This window comes from Eumetopias jubatus, unplaced genomic scaffold (assembly GCF_037043125.1).
Source record: "Eumetopias jubatus isolate StellerSeaLion01/CBP00866 unplaced genomic scaffold, mEumJub1_p1.0 scaffold_3, whole genome shotgun sequence".
Lineage (NCBI taxonomy): Eukaryota > Metazoa > Chordata > Mammalia > Carnivora > Otariidae > Eumetopias > Eumetopias jubatus.
The window spans coordinates 90,744,943-90,763,203 of NW_028274809.1; the positions used below are offsets into that span (position 1 = coordinate 90,744,943).

At 35.0% G+C, this 18,261-nt stretch overlaps 1 pseudogene; it reads left to right on the forward strand.

Moving 5' to 3' along the window:
* Window positions 1-16,691: 16,691 nt before the first annotated feature.
* Window positions 16,692-17,655, forward strand: LOC148164717 (proteasome subunit alpha type-1 pseudogene; annotated as a pseudogene).
* Window positions 17,656-18,261: the final 606 nt, after the last annotated feature.

Here is an 18,261-nt window from a genome sequence, read left to right on the forward strand (position 1 = left end):
ATTTATATGATAATGTCATATGCAAATAAAAAGTTTTACCTCTTCCTTCCCAATCTAGATGTCTTTTATTTTTTTTTCCCTTGCCATACTGCCTTATCTAAAGCTTCCAGTACAATGTTGAATAGAAGTGGCAAAGGTAAACATCTTGTCTTATTCCTGATTTTAGGGGCAAAGTCTTCAGTCTTTCACCCCAGTTTTTGGTGTTAGTGGCAAGTTTTTTGGTAGATATTCTTTATCAGATTGAGGAAATTCTCTTATATTCCTAATTTTCTTAGAGTTTTTATGATGTTTTTGTGTTTAATTTTATCAAATTCATTTTCTGCATCTATATTCTCCTTTTTTTCTGTTAATGTGGTGATATAACATTAATTTTTTTAATATTAAACTAACCTTGGGAGCACCTGGGTGGCTCAGTCCATTAACCATCCACTCTTTTTCTGGGCTCAGGTTGTGATCTTGGGGTTGTGAGGTCGGGCCCTGCATCAGGCTCTGCACTCAGCAGGGAGTCTGCTTGAGATTCTCTCTCTTCCTCTCCATCTGCCCTTCCTTGTGCTTGCTCTCTCTTTCTCTCTCGCAAATAAATAAGTAAATCTTTAAAAAAAAACAAAAAACCAAAAACTTAAGCTTGCATTCCTGAGATAAATCCACTTGGTCCTGGTGTGTGATGATTTCTGTACATTAGATCTGGCTGAGGGTTTAATATCTAGCATCTCCTGGGGTATAACTGATTGGCCCAGCACCATGTCAGGGTATTCTAGTGGACTTCTCTGCTGATGTCTTTACTACTTCTGATGACTGGACACTCTGGTTCTGGTTGGATGCAGGCCCTTCTGAGTCTCTGCCATGTTGGTCATATTGTTCATGGTTCAAGTAGTCTGTTTCTTGAATTTAGTGTGAGTATCAGCCCTATTGCCAGTATGCCACACTCTCAACTCACATTTCCCACCAAAGGAAACCAAGTGTCTAAAATTGTTGCTCTGCATGCTAATGCTCAGAGAGAGGAGGCAAGAAAACACTTCTGAGTAGAGATAATAAAATCGCTCTATTATCTATCTTGTCTACATACACTCAGCTTTTTTTCCCCCCACAATGCTCCAGAGCCAGAAAACTTTCTTCTTCCTTATAAATTAAACAGTGAGTATTCTCTCTTTATATCCTCCTTCATCAGTCCTACATAATCCCATAACCAAGTAGACACTTCTGTTAAGGGTTTGATATTTATCTTTCCAGACTTTTTTCTATTCTTAAACATATCTATCTATCCTACATCTCCATCTAATCTATCCATCTTCTTATTTATATTTCCATATATTTGCAGTTGATCTTTGAAATCAGAAATGAGATGGCACATACATTGTTTGGCAAATTGCTTATTTGTATTTTTTTAATGTAAGAATGCTATTTGATTACGTTTCCTAGTGAACCCATAATTTGCTTTTAAGCCTCTCCAATACATATACTATCCAGCAATAATTGCCTGAAAACTTCAATATTTATTTAGCTCTTGTGTTTGCTTGTATCAATAATTTGTTCCTTTTCATTGTTGAGTGATATTCTATTATATGTATATACAACAAATTGTTGAACCATTTACCTGTTGACAGACATTTGGGTTCTTTGCGTTTTTTGGCTAATGAAGTTGCTATGAACATTTATATACATATCTGCTTTTGGTGGACATATATTTGTGTTTCACTTAGGTACTTGCCTTGAAGCATAAGTACTCAGCTGTATGGTAAGTATACTTTATGATGAATTGTTAAGCATTTCACCAAAGCAATTATACTAGTGTAATACCAGCAACGTATGAGAATTCCAATTACTCCATATTTCCAGGTGTACTTGGTATTGTCAATCTCTTAAATTTTAGCCATTTAATGGGTATACAATGTTACGTTATTGTGATTTTAATTTCATTTCCCTGATGATTCACTGTTTTGTGATCATAGACTATGAATGTGTATTATTTAGAATTTTATCTAGGAGAATTATTGGAAACCTTTTTTTTTAAGATTTTCATTTGTTTCTGCCAAATAGCTTGGGGCTCTATTGATTTCAATCACTTTTAATTTTCTACTTGATGCTTCTCAAGTGGAACAGGTAGTATAAATTCAAGTCACAAAATGATGAGCAAATAAAACATCTCAGGGAACATGTTTTCCCTCTTTCATTATCACCAATGTCAAGTCAGGCAAGTGTCTTCCTGTGAAGTAAGTTGATTTCTTCTTCACAAGTGATCCATCTAGATTTTCAGTTTTATACAGAGGCCTATTATATTCCCTATCTTTCGTAAGTCCTAGCTATCAGATGCATTCTCCAATAGCTTATTTGACCATCAAAACAGAAACACAGGCAAACCAGTATTTAGCATTTTCTCTCAGAGCAAAAGCTGTGCCCAATTCTTTGTATCTCAAGAGTTCTATTTTCAGTCTTTTTCAAAGTCTTTCTGATTTTTTTAAAACCAGCTTAGTTGTTCATTTAAAAGAAATTTTTTTGAAAAGGTGTTTTAAATAAGATAATCATTCAGGCGATCTACTCCATCATATTGTCATAAATGGAAATATTTTTTCTATTTATTAAAACATATTGATATCACTCATCATAATTTTTAAGCATTTCTTTAATATATAATTTTAGTATATTAAATGCCAATATTTTTTCAATACATTTTTAACTATTTTGTTGTTTATTAATAATGAGTTCTTTTCTTTATTGTATATTTTATATATAGGAAAACTGTTGGCATTTTTGTAAACTAGTGATTATCTTGATGCTATATCTAATGAACTATATAATCTTAAAATATTTTATTTTTCACTCTTCTTTTCAAGTATTTATGCTTCTTATCTCTTTGTATTATTTAATCAACATTGAATAGAACTCCCAGAACATGATAAAGTGGTGACTTTAGTGTGAATGACTCCAATATCTTATCATAAGACATGATGCTGCTATTACCATTTATTTGTACTTGGAAAGTTTAAAAGATATAGTAGGATGTTAAAATTTGATAAACATAGTTTTGGCTTCAGTTGAGGTACTCACTATTTTATTTTCTCCTTTGATTTAGTAATGGCGATTTCCTATATTTGCTTGTACTGAACATCCTATTATTAAAACATAATTTGGGCAAGGTCTATTCTAAAATTTTTCACTAGCATTTATAAAAGTATATATTAGTATATCATCATTGTTTCTATGATTATTAATTTATTGTTAGATTATTTTTACTATTTTAGTATTTTTAGTATGACTAATAATTTACTATAATAGTGTATTTATAATATACTATACAACATAATATATAATACATAATTTACTATATAATAAACTATACTGTATGCTATATAATATTATAATTATAGTAATATAATTACTATATAGTAACTAAAAGTGTTTTTTCTATCTCTACCAAATTTTACTATCACACAATTCATTATGGACTTATTACTTCAAGGTCTAAAACTTTGAAATGTGAAGTTTTCTGAACCCAACATCATGACAAGAGGCAAGGGAATGGGTAACGGGCAGGAGAGTGGGCAAGTTTCTTCCAGGGTTGCTGTTCTGTTTATATTTTTTAATTTATTTTACTTGTTAAAGATAACTTTGGGTATAAAAATAATCTACTAGAATGACTAATTTATTTTTTCCAAACAGACCAACACTAAGAAATTTGAGACAGAATATTTTAATGCTTTCTCTTAAGAAAGTAAATTTATACCACACCTATAGTGGAGAGTTACAAATAAAATGAATTGACAGATAAGAAGTTAACCATCACAGTATTAGTGTGAACATTACAACAGGGGTGATACATTAGCTTTCTAGGGCTGCCATAACAAATCACTACAAGCTGAGTGGCTTAAAATAACACTAATTTATTCTTTCACAATTCTGGAGTTTTGAAGTCCAAAATTAAGGTGTCAGCGGGGCTTGTGATTCCTCCCAAGCCCCCAGGGAAGAATCTTTCCCTCCCTTTTCTAGCTTCTTATGAAGATAATTGCCAGTGAATTTAGGGTCCATGCAGATAAATCTAAGATGATCTCATCTCAGAATCCTTAATTTAATTACATCTGTAAATGCTCTTCTGCCAACTAAGGATACATATATGGGTTCTGGGTGTTAGGACATGGACATATCTTTCAGGGAGCCACCATTTAACCCACTATAAGTGATATAATTAAGTTTCTTATAATCTTCATATTCAAACTAATACAATTTATGATAACTAGAACAAAAATCAAGCCTTACAATAATTATAGTCCCCAGGTTAAGGATTGCATATACAAGTTATGGCAGTAAATTATTTACAGTTAAAAACCAGAACATCAAGACCCTGTTTTTCTAAAAGCTAATGTAGACATAGACTCATCTTGTGATGCCAAGATACAGAATATATAGAAATATAACTTAAATAGATAGAATGTTCTTGCTTCTTTTTTATATATATTCTTGTCAATTTATGATTGCCTTTGATTGTACTTGTCTTTATCATAGCTGGTTTATTATCTTTATAATAAAAAATGAAGAGTATTCTAGACTTTATATTCTAAGAGGCAACTGGGTTGACAATTTCCTTTTCCTCCCAAGGCTTTTTACTGAATAAAATTGTGACATCCTATGGTTTTAATTAATATTTTAAACAAGCTTGAACAAAATTTTTAAGACTTTAGATTTTTATTTTGACATAGGTCATTTTTGATCATTTAAATTCTATTAGAGAACTCTATTTCAACTATGTATTCAAATTTTTTTGCAAAAAGAGAGAGAGAGAACAAAGTAATCATTTATAATTCCTTTATTTTCCTCTGTATTTGTGGATATTTCCCCATTATCATTGCTATTGTGAGGTATTTGTATTGTTTTTCTCTTTTGTGTTTTGAATCTGTTAGCCAATGATTTATGTATATTCATTAATTTTCACAAAAAACATTTCTTTAACAATGTTATTGTTTTTCTCTTTACAATTTATTTCTGCTTTTGCTTTAGTTTTGTTCTTCTGAGTTTATTTGGTTTTTTATTTTCATTTATATTTAATAGCTACAGGTGGCTAGTGGCTACTATTTTTGATATTGCAGCTTAAATGAAAGCAACATTGTTACAGCATTAATGGGTTGAGTTGTGAAGGTCTCCAAGGAATGAGGGCATAATAAACAAATCCATGATGTTTGAAAGAAGGATAGTGGTTATTCTGTTGAAAATTGATAGTGATTAGAAGGTGGCATAATAGGGTTTCTGGTATTTTGTAATATTTGTTTATTGATCTATATACTGTTAGATGAGTTATGTTTACATTGTAAAAACTCCTTGAATTTGCCTTTTAATTTGTGCATTTTTCAATAAAATTACATTAAAAAAGAAAATATATTATGACTAAGTGGGTTTTTTTTAGGCATGCAAGCATAGTTCAATATTAGTAATGTATCATAAAATTTTGACAGTTGTTGGGATGCCTGGGTGGCTCCGCTGGTTAAGTGTCTGCCTTCAGCTCAGGTCATGATCTCAGGGTGCCAGGATCAAGTCCCACATTGGGCTCCCTGCTCAAAGGGGAGCCTGTTTCTCCCTCTGCCTGCCACTCCCCCTGCTTGTGAGTGCTTGCTCACTTTCCCCCACTCTCCCTCTCTCTCTCTCTGACAAATAAATGATCTTAAAATTTTTTTTAAATTTTGACAATTGTCATTTAACAAAACACAACACCCATCTTTGACAAAAATATATAATAAAATAGTAATTGATGAATTCTTTCTTAATATGTACGAACCTTCAAAAGCCAACTTCTTTCTAATAGGGAAATATTAAAGACATTCTCACCAAATAAACATGCCAAAATTATTCATCATCCGCACTATTATATAATAATGAACTAAAGATATTAGCTAATTAGGCAAAAAATTAGAAATTGGGATTGTAATCAAAAAGTAAAAAAATCTCTATTAGAATATCTGGAAAAGTCCTAAGGTCAAATTAAAACCGCTGCAAACAATAAATGAATTAAATAAAATGGCAATATATAAAATTAACATTCAAAAATCAGAAACTTCATATATGTAAACAAAAGCTAGAAGATATAAATTCCACCTAAAATAAGAAAAGATAAAATAAATAATTTAAGCATAAGTATACGAAAGTATATTTGCAAAAACAAAAATTTCATCATATGCTATGTTGGGAAACTGGGAAACAGGCACACATAACATTTCTACAGTCATGGAGTGGAATTTTGCAATATCTAGTAAAAGGTTACGTACCTTTACCCTTTGACCCAGCAATCACACTTCTAGAGAACTATCCCCAAAGAACTGGCAATGATATTAAATGGCCTATGTATACAAATCACTGTCTTTTCATAATCCCCCAAAGCAACTTGTTTTCCAACAAAGCTAGAATTGTTTCTTAGAGTCAGATCCTTTCTGAGAGTCTGTACTAAGCTATTACTTTAATTTGGTTATCAGGGGTTTTTAAACAACTTCAAAAACTCATCGATAGAAATGAGTCCATATAATACTACAGTTTGTAAAGTATAGACTGCTCTGTCCAGGTGCAGATATAGATCTGTAATACCTGCAGGAGTTGTTTAACTTGGGTCTTTATGAAAACAACTAAAGAATTCATTAGAAATGACTGACAATTAAAAATGGAAATAAAATAAATTGACCTTACTGTGAAAAAATTGTAAATGCTCAATGTTCTTATACTAATTTTAATTTCCTTATCCTTAAGGAAATGGTAGAAACTTTAGCTAACAGAACTCTCTGCTCCTATGTTCTCTATAATCCTCATCCTTTTTTTTTAAATTTTAATGTCCATTGATTTACTCTTTGTGTGCCATTCCATCCTTACCCTATGCTGTTGTTATTGTGACACTAATTCTTTTTGTAAGAGACCTTATGACTATTTCAAACAGTCTTTCTGTGTGAATGCTCAAAGTTCATTTAAAAATACCCAGAGTTTTCCTATAAAGATTTGCTGTCTCCAATGCTCTGCAAAATGTCAGTGGCTAAAAATAATGTGAACAGTTGTTACATTATGTTTTAACTGTTGCACCAAGATACAATTGATTAGAAATTCTAATGTAAGGTGCTCAACCAAAATGAGTTGAGAAATCTAAAGAATCAGTTTGTGAAACTTTTAGAGAATAAAAAAAAAAAATTGGAGAGTGGATATCGGAGAAGTTTCTTGGGTGTAGGTTGGTCGGAACTAGCAAATGAAAATACAGGATGCCCAATTACATTCGAGTAGCAGATAAGCAACAAATACTTTCTTGGTCTCAATATGTCCCAAGTACTTGCATGGGACATACCTATACTAAAAATGTATTTGTTGGGGCTCCTGGGTGGCTCAGTCGTTAAGCGTCTGCCTTCAGCTCAGGTCATGATCCCAGGGTCCTGGAATCGAGCCCCACAGGCTCCCTGCCCAGTGGGAAGCCTGCTTCTCCCTCTCCCACTCCCCCTGCTTGTCTTCCCTCTCTCGCTGTGTCTCTCTCTGTCAAATAAATAAATAAAATCTTTTTAAAAAATGTATTTGTATTTTACCTGAAATTCAAATGGGCATCCTGCATTTTATCTCGTAATACTACTTGGGAGAGCACACACCCTGGCTTTAAGTTCTTCCACCAACCCACCCAAAGGGAAAGGGTGCTGTCTACTTTAATTCAGGTCTAAAATGAGGGGCATCTGCAGGATCAAATGGAAAACTGTTGAGAAAATGGCAGACGTAACAGACTGTTTGACATCAGGCCAGGAAATCTAGAGGAGAAGGGAAACCAGCAAGCTGTTTTGACAGCAAAGAAGTAATTGTTTTGAAGTCTGTCTCCACTCCCAGAACTTACCAAAGTAAAGGATGGATGAGTATTTCTCATCAGTGGACCTGATGTGGGCCAAATGGGAGAGAATCTAAGAGCACCAAGGTTTTGATTTTTATCTAGGAGCATCACTTGGGAAGTCATTGGGACTCCAACAGAGTGAGCCTTAGAAGGGCAAATCACCTAAAAATCTGCACTAAAGAGGGGCAAGGCCAGAGGGAGAGAATGTATTGCCAAGTACCTGAAAACCCCAGTCAGAGAAGAGTGCACAGATGCCTCCAAGAAATTGAGAAAAGCACCCACAAGAAAAAGAGGCATGTTGGGGCACCTGGGTGGCTCAGTCGTTGGGCATCTGCCTTCGGCTGAGGTCATGATCCCAAGTCCTGGGATGAAGCCCCACATCGGGCTCCCTGCTCAGCAGGAAGCCTGCTTCTCCCTCTCCCACTCCCCCTGCTTGTGTTCCCTCTCTCGCTGTGTCTCTGTCAAATAAATAAATAATTAAATAATCTTAAAAAAAAAAAAAAGAAAAAGAGACATGTTTAAGCATTACATGATCAGCAAGTGCAAAGGTAACATATGCTGTTTATCAAGTATGTTTCTCTTCCTCTTCCTTCCTCCCTTCTTGTGTTTCAACCTGGAAGGGTCTGCAACAATAGGTGAGAAATAAGGTAACTAAGAAAGAAAGAAACTTCTACATAATCTTTCCCATTGACAAGGGGGCATGGATGGGCAGGTGGCAGGCTTATGGAGAAGTTTGGCTTTTGAATGAAGACTGAAGTATTTATGATAATTTTGTATTTTATATGTTGTAATATATAATATCGCATATTATACAATATATAGTAATATAAATGTAAATTATATAGCTATAACCATTAATATATTGGTCTGGGATTTTTAGGTTACTGAATTAAGATGTGTCCAATACTCTTACTATTAAAGAATGATCAGAAAAGGCATAAACTTTCCAGAGTTCAATTGCAGGGGATAAATCTTAGCCAACTGCATAAATTATTAAGAGAATGTGAGAGACAAGAAGAAAGGCATTTTGATTGCACACTAGGAGTTGTGTTTGCTCCAAGTACTAGTTATTACTATTACTGTTCTTAATCTATACATAGTTTCTGTTACCATTTTCTTGACTCTGAAGCTTTGTTCCTCAAAGTGCCCTCTGTTTCCTATTCTGTAGTGCTCCAAGATGATGGGGTGAGGAGAATTTATTCTACTACCTTTTTGATGGGGAGATTAAAGAAACTTCCTGGCTTGAGTTGGAGACCAAAACCACTCTTTTCCCCTCACTTACTTCTGACAAAGATTCCTTCCTTGATCAAAGGAACTCTATCCAGAACTCGCCCTCTGAGCTCTCTTTTCCACTAGGCCTCAACCTTGGCCTATAAAGACTTGAACAAACACTAACATACTTTCTAATAGCTTAAGACTGCATTCTCAGGATGACCCTTGCTCCTATTCAAATGACCACCTGAGAAAACACAAGGCTGCTGAAAGAATTACTGTCTGTTTCAGCCAACTCCTGAAGGTAGAGCCCCTGTTTCCCAGGCTCTGTGGGAAGAGAGGAGCCTAATGTTAATGAGTACCAGCTAGCAAACCCAGATGGGTTTCACATGGACCAACCCCTTCCTGCTTTTTGTCATTTTTCACTTCCTGACTCTACTGAGCCCCTGTTCACTCCCTCCATTTTTTTGTTACCATCCCCTTTAAAACACCCAGTCACCTCTGTACAAATTGAGTTCAGTTCACAATGGACCCTTTTCCCTATTGCAAAAGTATATTACTGATTAAAATCTGTCCTTACCACTCTAGCTAATGTCTGGCTTTGTGTATCTTTGACACTTTTGACACATTAAAATATTTTTGTCTATTTGCACCAGAGCAGAATAGAATTTTACAGTTTGGCCCAGTCTGTTCCAAACAAGTGTTATTGAAAAACTTTTCTGGGAAAATGTTACTACATTTATAAGAGGAAAAAAAATTCCTTTCCAAAGAAGTTTATTAAATAAAAATCTAAACCTTGTTTTTATTTTTTTCACTTTTTAATTAAGTTATTAATATTAATTCCAGTATACATAACATACAGAGTTATACTAGTCCTAGGTGTACAATATAGTGATTGAACAATTCTATACATTGCTCAGTGCTCCTCATATTAAGTGCACTCCTGAATCCCCATCACCTATTTCACTCACACCCCAATCCCCCTCAATTTTGTTTTCTCTATAGTTAAGAGTCTGTTCCTTGTAAGCTCTGTTTTTAAATTGAGGAAATTTTCAGGGGCCTCTAATGTACTGATGGGCTTTTGTGAATCAAAATTCCAAATGGAAGGTTTGGAGTGCAGCATTTTCTTGACATATATGACCACAGAACCCTGTGTTTTTAGAGCACCAATCCCCAAACATACCAGAACTAATGTTCTAAGGAAAATACTTTTTTAGAAATACTGGCTGAAGCATTTAAAAAATCCACCATCTGCTAATTACACTTACAGCTTCTTAGTCCTGCAAGCAATGGAAATAGCAGATCATAGCCAATTTTCTCCAAGTGTGGACTTTTTACCATCTTATCAGAATCATCTCAGTGTATTTGTTAAAAATGCAGATTACTGGGCCATGCCCCAGGTCTGTTGAATTGGTATCACTGGGAACTCCAATGGGAGGTGGAATGTGGAATCAGAATTTTGATAGTATCCCATGTTGGATTCTTATCTACACTAAAGCCTAAGAACTCAGTGAGGAATATTATCTCTGGCTGCTCTTTCAGAATCCACTACTGAAATCGTTCCCCAAAGTTTGCAATTTCTTTGGAGTCTGTATTTTCCTTCCCAAGCAATTAGCTGAAGGAAGAAGTAAAAAGCTACTTAGACTCTTTCTACATGGAGAGAAAAAGAGATAAAGTTCAGTGATTAATTATTCCCACTCAGCAGGCGCTAACTTTCCACTGTGCTCTTAAAGAAGAAACATTTCTTCCTCCCAAGTGATATTTCCAGGGGTGTTTGCTGGCTGTGTTACTTGAAAATTAAATATAGTGACACCCTCCAGCCACTCCTTAAAATTTTGTAACAATTACAAACTGACTCTGTAAGCAGTAGTAGTAAAAACTTATTTTTAAGAGAATATAAAAAATTTTCTTTAATCATGCTTTTGAAATTTAGATTGAAGTTCACTTTATCCACTATCCCTGGATTTAGAGAGAGATCAATCCAACCACTTTAATTTTTTAAATCTGGAGTAGTTTATTTTCTACAACCTTTCCAAGTCAGATGGGGTGTTTTTTAGTACCTTCTTCTTTTATTTTTGTGAAGCCTCTCAAGTTTAATTTTCTTCCCAGTATAGAAAATCAGATATGTATTAACTATGTAGGTTAAAATGCAACCTCTTTAAACATCTTTTGAAATCTTCTATTTCTATACTTTGCAAAATATTCTGTTCCCCATTAGGGATATGGGCTATTTAAGAAAATGCTTCTTGAAGTTCTAGAACAGAGGCACTTAAGAGCTGAAGCTGAAAGAACAGTCAATTTGAGGAGAATAGTTTTATGTGTAGCTCTGGGTTGTTTTTTTTTTTTTAAGATTTTATTTATTTGATGAGAGAGAGAGAGAGAGAACACAAGCAGGGGGAGTGGGAGAGGGAGAAGCAGGCTAGCAGGGAGCCCTATGCGGGGCTGGATCCCAGGACCTTGGGACCATGACCTGAGCCAAAGGCAGACGCTTAACAACTGAGCCACCCAGGCGCCCCTGGGTTTTTAAATAATTGATAAAAGAGGAAGAAAAACAAAAAAGCTGAGTAGAGAAGTGCCTTCTTCTCTATGTAAAGAACCTAACATGGTATATAAATCAGTAGTTCTCAAACTTGAGTGTGCATCAGAATTCCCTGAATAGCTTGTTAACACGGATTGCTGGGCCCACCCCCAGGTTTCTGATTCAGCAGATCTGGGTTAGGGTCTGGGATTGACATCTCTAGGGAGTTCAAGTGTGATCTGATGCTGCTGGTCTAGGGACCACACGTTATGCTTCCAAATGCACAGACGCTTTCTGTCTCTTCCAAGTGACCTTCTGAAGGAAGGAAAGAACATGGGGAAAGAAGATAAAACCCACAAGGAAGCATGTGATCAGCATCTTGAAAGGTTAGCAGTTATGAACTTAATTCCTTAGAGGCATTATCTGTTGTGACTCATTTCAAGGAAAGTGCTGGTCCCAATGTAAGACTCAGTATACCTGGATGCAATTATTTTTATTATAAATAGGATGTCATAACAGAGAAATAGTAAAGGATTGGTGAGGAAAGTAGCAGAGGTTATTTAAAAGTTGCTCTGAAACATGATTTTAAATAGACTGGTAACATGTTCTCTAAAATTAAATAATTGTTTATATTAATAACAGGTGGAAAACACATGTTGGAAGATCTGTGGAATGTTGAACAAAAATAACTTATCTAAATTTTATTCTATATTTTGTAGGGCAATCTCTGGATTAATTTTTTTGGAAGATGTATCACATACATTTTATGGGTTACAACTCTTAAGCCCCAAATGACTAAGTAACAACAGACATCAACGAACTATTTTTAAAATTTTTATTACAAGTTACTGTATATTTCTTCTAACATCCCTCACAAATACAAAATAAAATGATAAACCTCTCTTATGCACCCCTCAGCCCAAATCCTATGCTCTCCCCCAGTGATGAGAGCAAGGCCCTACCTTGCTGACTTCCTCACTTGGTGGCCGATATGTTATGCTTCTTTTCACCTTGCTTCTGGGTCTAAGTAGTATTCTATATCCTGTATTTGAATTATTCATCTCTGAATTTGAAAAATTCATCTAGGACTTTCACACTCAAAAAGAGTTAAAGTCTGAACATTAAGGTATAATGAAAGAGCCTACAGGATAATTTAAATACACCATTAACTGGCTAATACGACAAGAAATTCCAATCAACCTTTATCAGTTGCATCTCTCTTCAATGACCCTTCAACCCACTTTCCTTTAAACTACTTTGAGCTGTAGAACTACTTTGCAAATTCTCCTGAGGAATGTAAATGGCTTGCATTTTCAGTCACCCCCTGACAATTTTCATTCACTATTTAACAGGCAATTATCTGACCATCCAGAGTTACAAATAACTCTCCAGGAGACTGGAGTGTCCTTTGAGTTCAGTGAAGAGGTGCGAATCCATATGCCCGTAATATCCATGATTTTAGTCCTGTACTTCTCTTTTCTCCTTCAAGCCTCTTCACCCAGCTTTCCTCCTGATCTTCTGAGTGTGACAAGTATATTAATAGTACAACATCTCCCAAGAATTAGTAAATCATAAATTATTTGAGAAATGTATTAAATACTTTGTATCTCTAAATCATCACTTAATAAAATTATGCATGCTGCACCTTATAACCACGGAATGAATTTCTTATGCTCTGAAGGATAACATAGTAAAAGGTACCTTCTTAATATTTAATTCAATTAACCAAATATTTACTGAGCACCCTTACTTTCCTAGGTCTCTTGTAGAAGCAAGCAGCCTCCAAAGTAAATAAGATGGCAACTTTAAATACATACAATTAAAAGGGAAAAATGGAAATACTCATATTCACAATGGAGATAATATTATAATTGTTATGATTAAAGGCTAAGAAAGGTTTGGATAATGTACATGGGAGGATAGACTGGGGGGGTACCAGAAAGAAATAATTTTTTTTTTAAGATTTATTTATGTATTTGAGAGAGAGAATGCATGCATACGAGTGGGGAGAGGGGCAGAGGCAGAAGAGGCAAATAGACTCCCGGTTAAATGGGGCGCCCAACACAGGGCTCTATCCCAGGACCATGAGAGCATGACCTGAGCCGAAATCAAGAGTCAGTTACTTAACTGACTGAGCCGCCCAGACACCCCAGAGAGAAATAATTTCTAAATAGCTTCTTCATGTTCCATTTAGCTATGGTCAGCCACCACTAAATCAGTACATTTGGCTTATTCTTTTAATTGAAAGTTTTTCTGATATTTAAATAAGAATGAAAGAAGAAAAATATATCAAGTAACCACTAACTTAATTCATCTTCGATTACATATAATTATATACATGTAGTTATATAATTTTTTGAATCCCCAAAACAGTTACATAGAATATATATTACTTATCTCAACTCTTGCATTTTTTTCTATGCCCTGACTTATCCCCTATCTACTTTTTCTCTCTGATTTATTTAAATGATAATGATTACAACCTTGCTGTAGACCTATATACCTGTAAACGTATGATAGAGTAAAATGTGGGAATCCAGGGAGAGATTCGTGGATGACAGATTAATAAAGAAATACAAGAGCAGTTAAGAAAACAACAACAAAACTCCGTATCAGAAATTGTATGGAAGGAAGCCTGCTTATTTCTGTTTCTTATGATTTTACCAGTACTCACCCACTGGCTGCTTCTCTCCTCTCCCCTGAATCAATCAGTCATTTTCAATCTCTCCTCTCACTTTCACACGCACACATATTCCATTTCTACATGACCTCTAGCCCCACCCACAGATCGACTCAGTACATTTATCAAAAACTGCTAAGGAAAGTTTTCTTCAAAATTTGAAATCTGAAATTTGAATGCAGCTACTAGGTGATAGTCTAAGGAACATAGGGACTCTTTTATGTGAGAATGAAAATAAAAATGGTTGAATCTGAATGGAATTTTTAAATTTCCCCCATATCTATATAAAAATAACAGAAATGTCTAACTTTTAAAAACTCCCATTAATTCTTGAACTCGGTGATATTTTGTGTGTTAACCTGGTTCTTTATCTTTCATCAAATTACTTTTGCCATCCAAGTGTTGTAATTTCTCATTTGAGATATACTTTGACTTGGTCCTTGGGGGTATCCTGAATAAGTTAAATTTAACTCCTTATTACTATTCCATGATTTGCCCAATGAAAATACATTACCACCAATTCACTCTTATTTTTATCATTAGGCTGGGTTTTTATTTTTGTAAGTCTGCCTGTACTAACTCTACATAGTACACTGAGTGCTTTTTGTCAGTGTGAGTGGCATCAGAGACACTGGGAGAATTTATAAGAAGTAATAAATGGGCAGACTATCTTAAAAAAAAGAGCTGTTTCTACTTTTGACTTCTATAGCTCAATCTGTTGTATTCTAATTAGGTGTCTGAGGATTTAAAATGCAATATCAGGATTTAAATGACAAAGCATTTTTAGTTTTGTAAGTCTCTAAAAGCCCTGCAAATTCTTCCCCAAACTGTTTCTTAGTTGATATAGCCCATTATATTTCATTAATGTATTCCCTTCTGATGCTAATAAGTCAATTGATTAGAAGCCCCATTCCCAAACAGGGTTGCATTATGACCTTCTTGAGCCTTAAGCACTTTGTTCTGTGGGCTCTTTTCTCCATCAAAACCCAAATACGCATATATATCATATATACATTATTATACACATGTGTAAAATTAAAATATGCTTTGTATGTATTAAAAGTATATTTTATGATTGTTTTGCTATAAAGATAGCTACAGTCCAGTCTGTGTTAAGAAAATTTAGACATTTTCTTCAACTCTTAAGAGTTCATTTTTTTCCTTCTGATTAAAAAGAAAAAAAGTAAAATACTTTCGTAAGGCCCCAAAAGTATGGTGTGCCCTAGGCATTGTGCCTACTGTCCGATGCCTACTGAGTAAGTCAGCTCTGCTCCCAGGAATCCCCAGGCCTCTTCCCTTACATCTTCCAAGTCTTTGCTTCATTGATGCCTACCTTGATCACACTATTTAAAATTACACTTTCCTCTTGCCTCAACACTTCCCATCTTCCTTACTTTTTCTTTTCCTTATCACATGGCACTCTGTATTTTACTGTATCCTAATATTGACTTGTTACTTATGTTTGTCTCTGCCAACTAGAATGTAAACTCCATGAGGTCACTGATGTCTCCCCACTTCCCTGAGCAGTGCATGGCTTGGAGTAAGGACTCAATAATTTTCTTTTGTGAAATAAGGAGGTAATGAATCTTTATCTTTTTTCCTTTGTGATTTTAAAAATTCTGTTCTATTTTTTTGATGGCCCCAGAAGCTAAGAGAGGAATGTTTTCCCATACCAATGGACAAATGTTTAATATGGGGGTGGTTTTAAAGGATGCACTAAAAATTAGCTACTGCTTTAAAAACTTAAAAAATAATAAAAATGTCTTATCAGTTGTCAGTCTTGATGCCTCTCTCTAAGGTTCTCATATTTCAAATTTTCTCTGAAAGGCTACAATTATACTTGAAGGTACTAGGCCCTTTTCAGAATGTAAGTATAGTTTTAGCCAAATCCAAGCCATAGTAACATCACAGTATTTAGAAAACAAGTAAATATGAATATTCTCATTTACTGTTACCTTGATGAGGGGAAGAAAGAAGAAAAAAGAAGAGGAAAACTATATCTTTTTCGGACCTATTATGTATGGGCACTGTCAGCCTCTTTATATATAATCTCTTGAATCTTCGAAACAGTTCTGTGAAATAGGCATCAGTATGCCTATCTTTAAAACAGGGGAGTATGTTCAGATTCTATTCTACACTACAGAATTTGCCTGAGAGCACACAATTGGGAAATATGAACTGGAATTTAAACCAATATCTACTGGGCTTCACAGCTTGAGTACTTTCAATTACATCTTGTCACAAAGAGCATTTTAAGTCCTGTTTAAAAAAAAATGGAGGCCGAGTGGTAGTTTCGGCAACTCTCTTGAGCCCGTATTTTTGCAGGAGGCCACAGGCAGACCTGCGCCGGAACCATGTTTCGCAACCAGTATGACAATGATGTCACTGTTTGGAGCCCTCAGGGCAGGATTCATCAAATTGAGTATGCAATGGAAGCTGTCAAGCAAGGTTCAGCCACAGTTGGTCTGAAACCAAAAACCCATGCAGTGTTGGTTGCATTGAAGAGAGCACAGTCAGAGCTTGCAGCTCATCAGAAAAAAAATTCTCCATGTTGACAACCATATTGGTATCTCAATTGCGGGACTTACTGCTGATGCTAGACTCTTATGTAATTTTATGCGCCAAGAGTGTTTGGATTCCAGATTTGTATTTGACAGAACTCTTCCGGTGTCTCGTCTTGTATCTCTAATTGGAAGCAAGACCCAGATACCAACACAACGATATGGCCGGAGACCATATGGTGTTGGGCTGCTTATTGCTGGTTATGATGATATGGGCCCTCACATTTTCCAAACCTGTCCATCTGCCAACTATTTTGACTGTAGAGCCATGTCCATTGGAGCCTGTTCTCAATCGGCTCATACTTACTTGGAGAGACATATGTCTGGGTTTAGGGAGTGCAATTTGAATAAACTGGTTAAACATGGTCTGCGTGCCTTACGGGAGACACTTCCTGCAGAACAGGACCTAACTACAAAGAATGTTTCCCTTGGAATTGTTAGTAAAGACTTGGAGTTTACGATTTATGATGATGATGATGTATCTCCATTCCTGGAAGGTCTTGAAGAAAGACCACAGAGAAAGGCACAGCCTGCTCAACCTGCTGATGAACCTGCAGAAAAGGCTGATGAACCAATGGAACATTAAGTTACAAGCCAGTCTGTATGTTTATTATCAAATCTGTAAGAATGCAGGAACATGTACTGATGACAATAATCTATGTGTAGGGATCAGTCCAGATGTGTTTTTCCCTAACAACTTGTCTGAAACCATATAATGGTGTGCATTTTTCTTTAAGAAAGGGTCTATATAATCATTTTCTGGAAAGTATAGGTATCTGTACTGATGTTTTTATATGAAGAACATAGTGTCTTTGTGGGTTTAAAGACAACTGTGAAATAAAATTGTTTCACCTGCCTAAAAAAAAAAAAAAAAAGGAAAAGATCTTGGGGAAAATGAGAGGCTACAGAAGGATTGCTAAGTGTAGAATATCATTGTGTATGATAAGGACTTTTTGTATCACTCGTTCCTAGAGCAAAGAATAACAAATGATTTTAAGCTAATGTGACAAACTGATTGGGTATTGTCAGTGGACTTTTTAGTTTATTTTATGGAGAAAAATCTCTGTTCACTGATTTTATCATGAAACTTCCTTTATTATTCCTATTGATGAGATATGACTCAAATCAGGTCTGACTGATATTGGCTTCAATGTATTGAAACAAATCTCCTGCTATTAACTTACTTCTCTTAAACATATTTGTATCATTTGTCCCTGTGTAGATAACCAGTCTTCATGTAAAGAAAGACTGGGTTATCTGAAGTCATCATATCTCAGTTGTTTACAACTATTTCCATTAGGGCCCAGAAATTGGATATTTCCCTAAACTTTATTTTTTTAGATAGCATCTAATTTACTAATTTGTTGTGGCTTGAGCTTTACCAGATTAGGGTTACTTGTTGGGTACCTTGGAAGCCATGACAGGTTAGCATAACTATACTGAAAGATTTTTAAAAATGAGTTTAAAA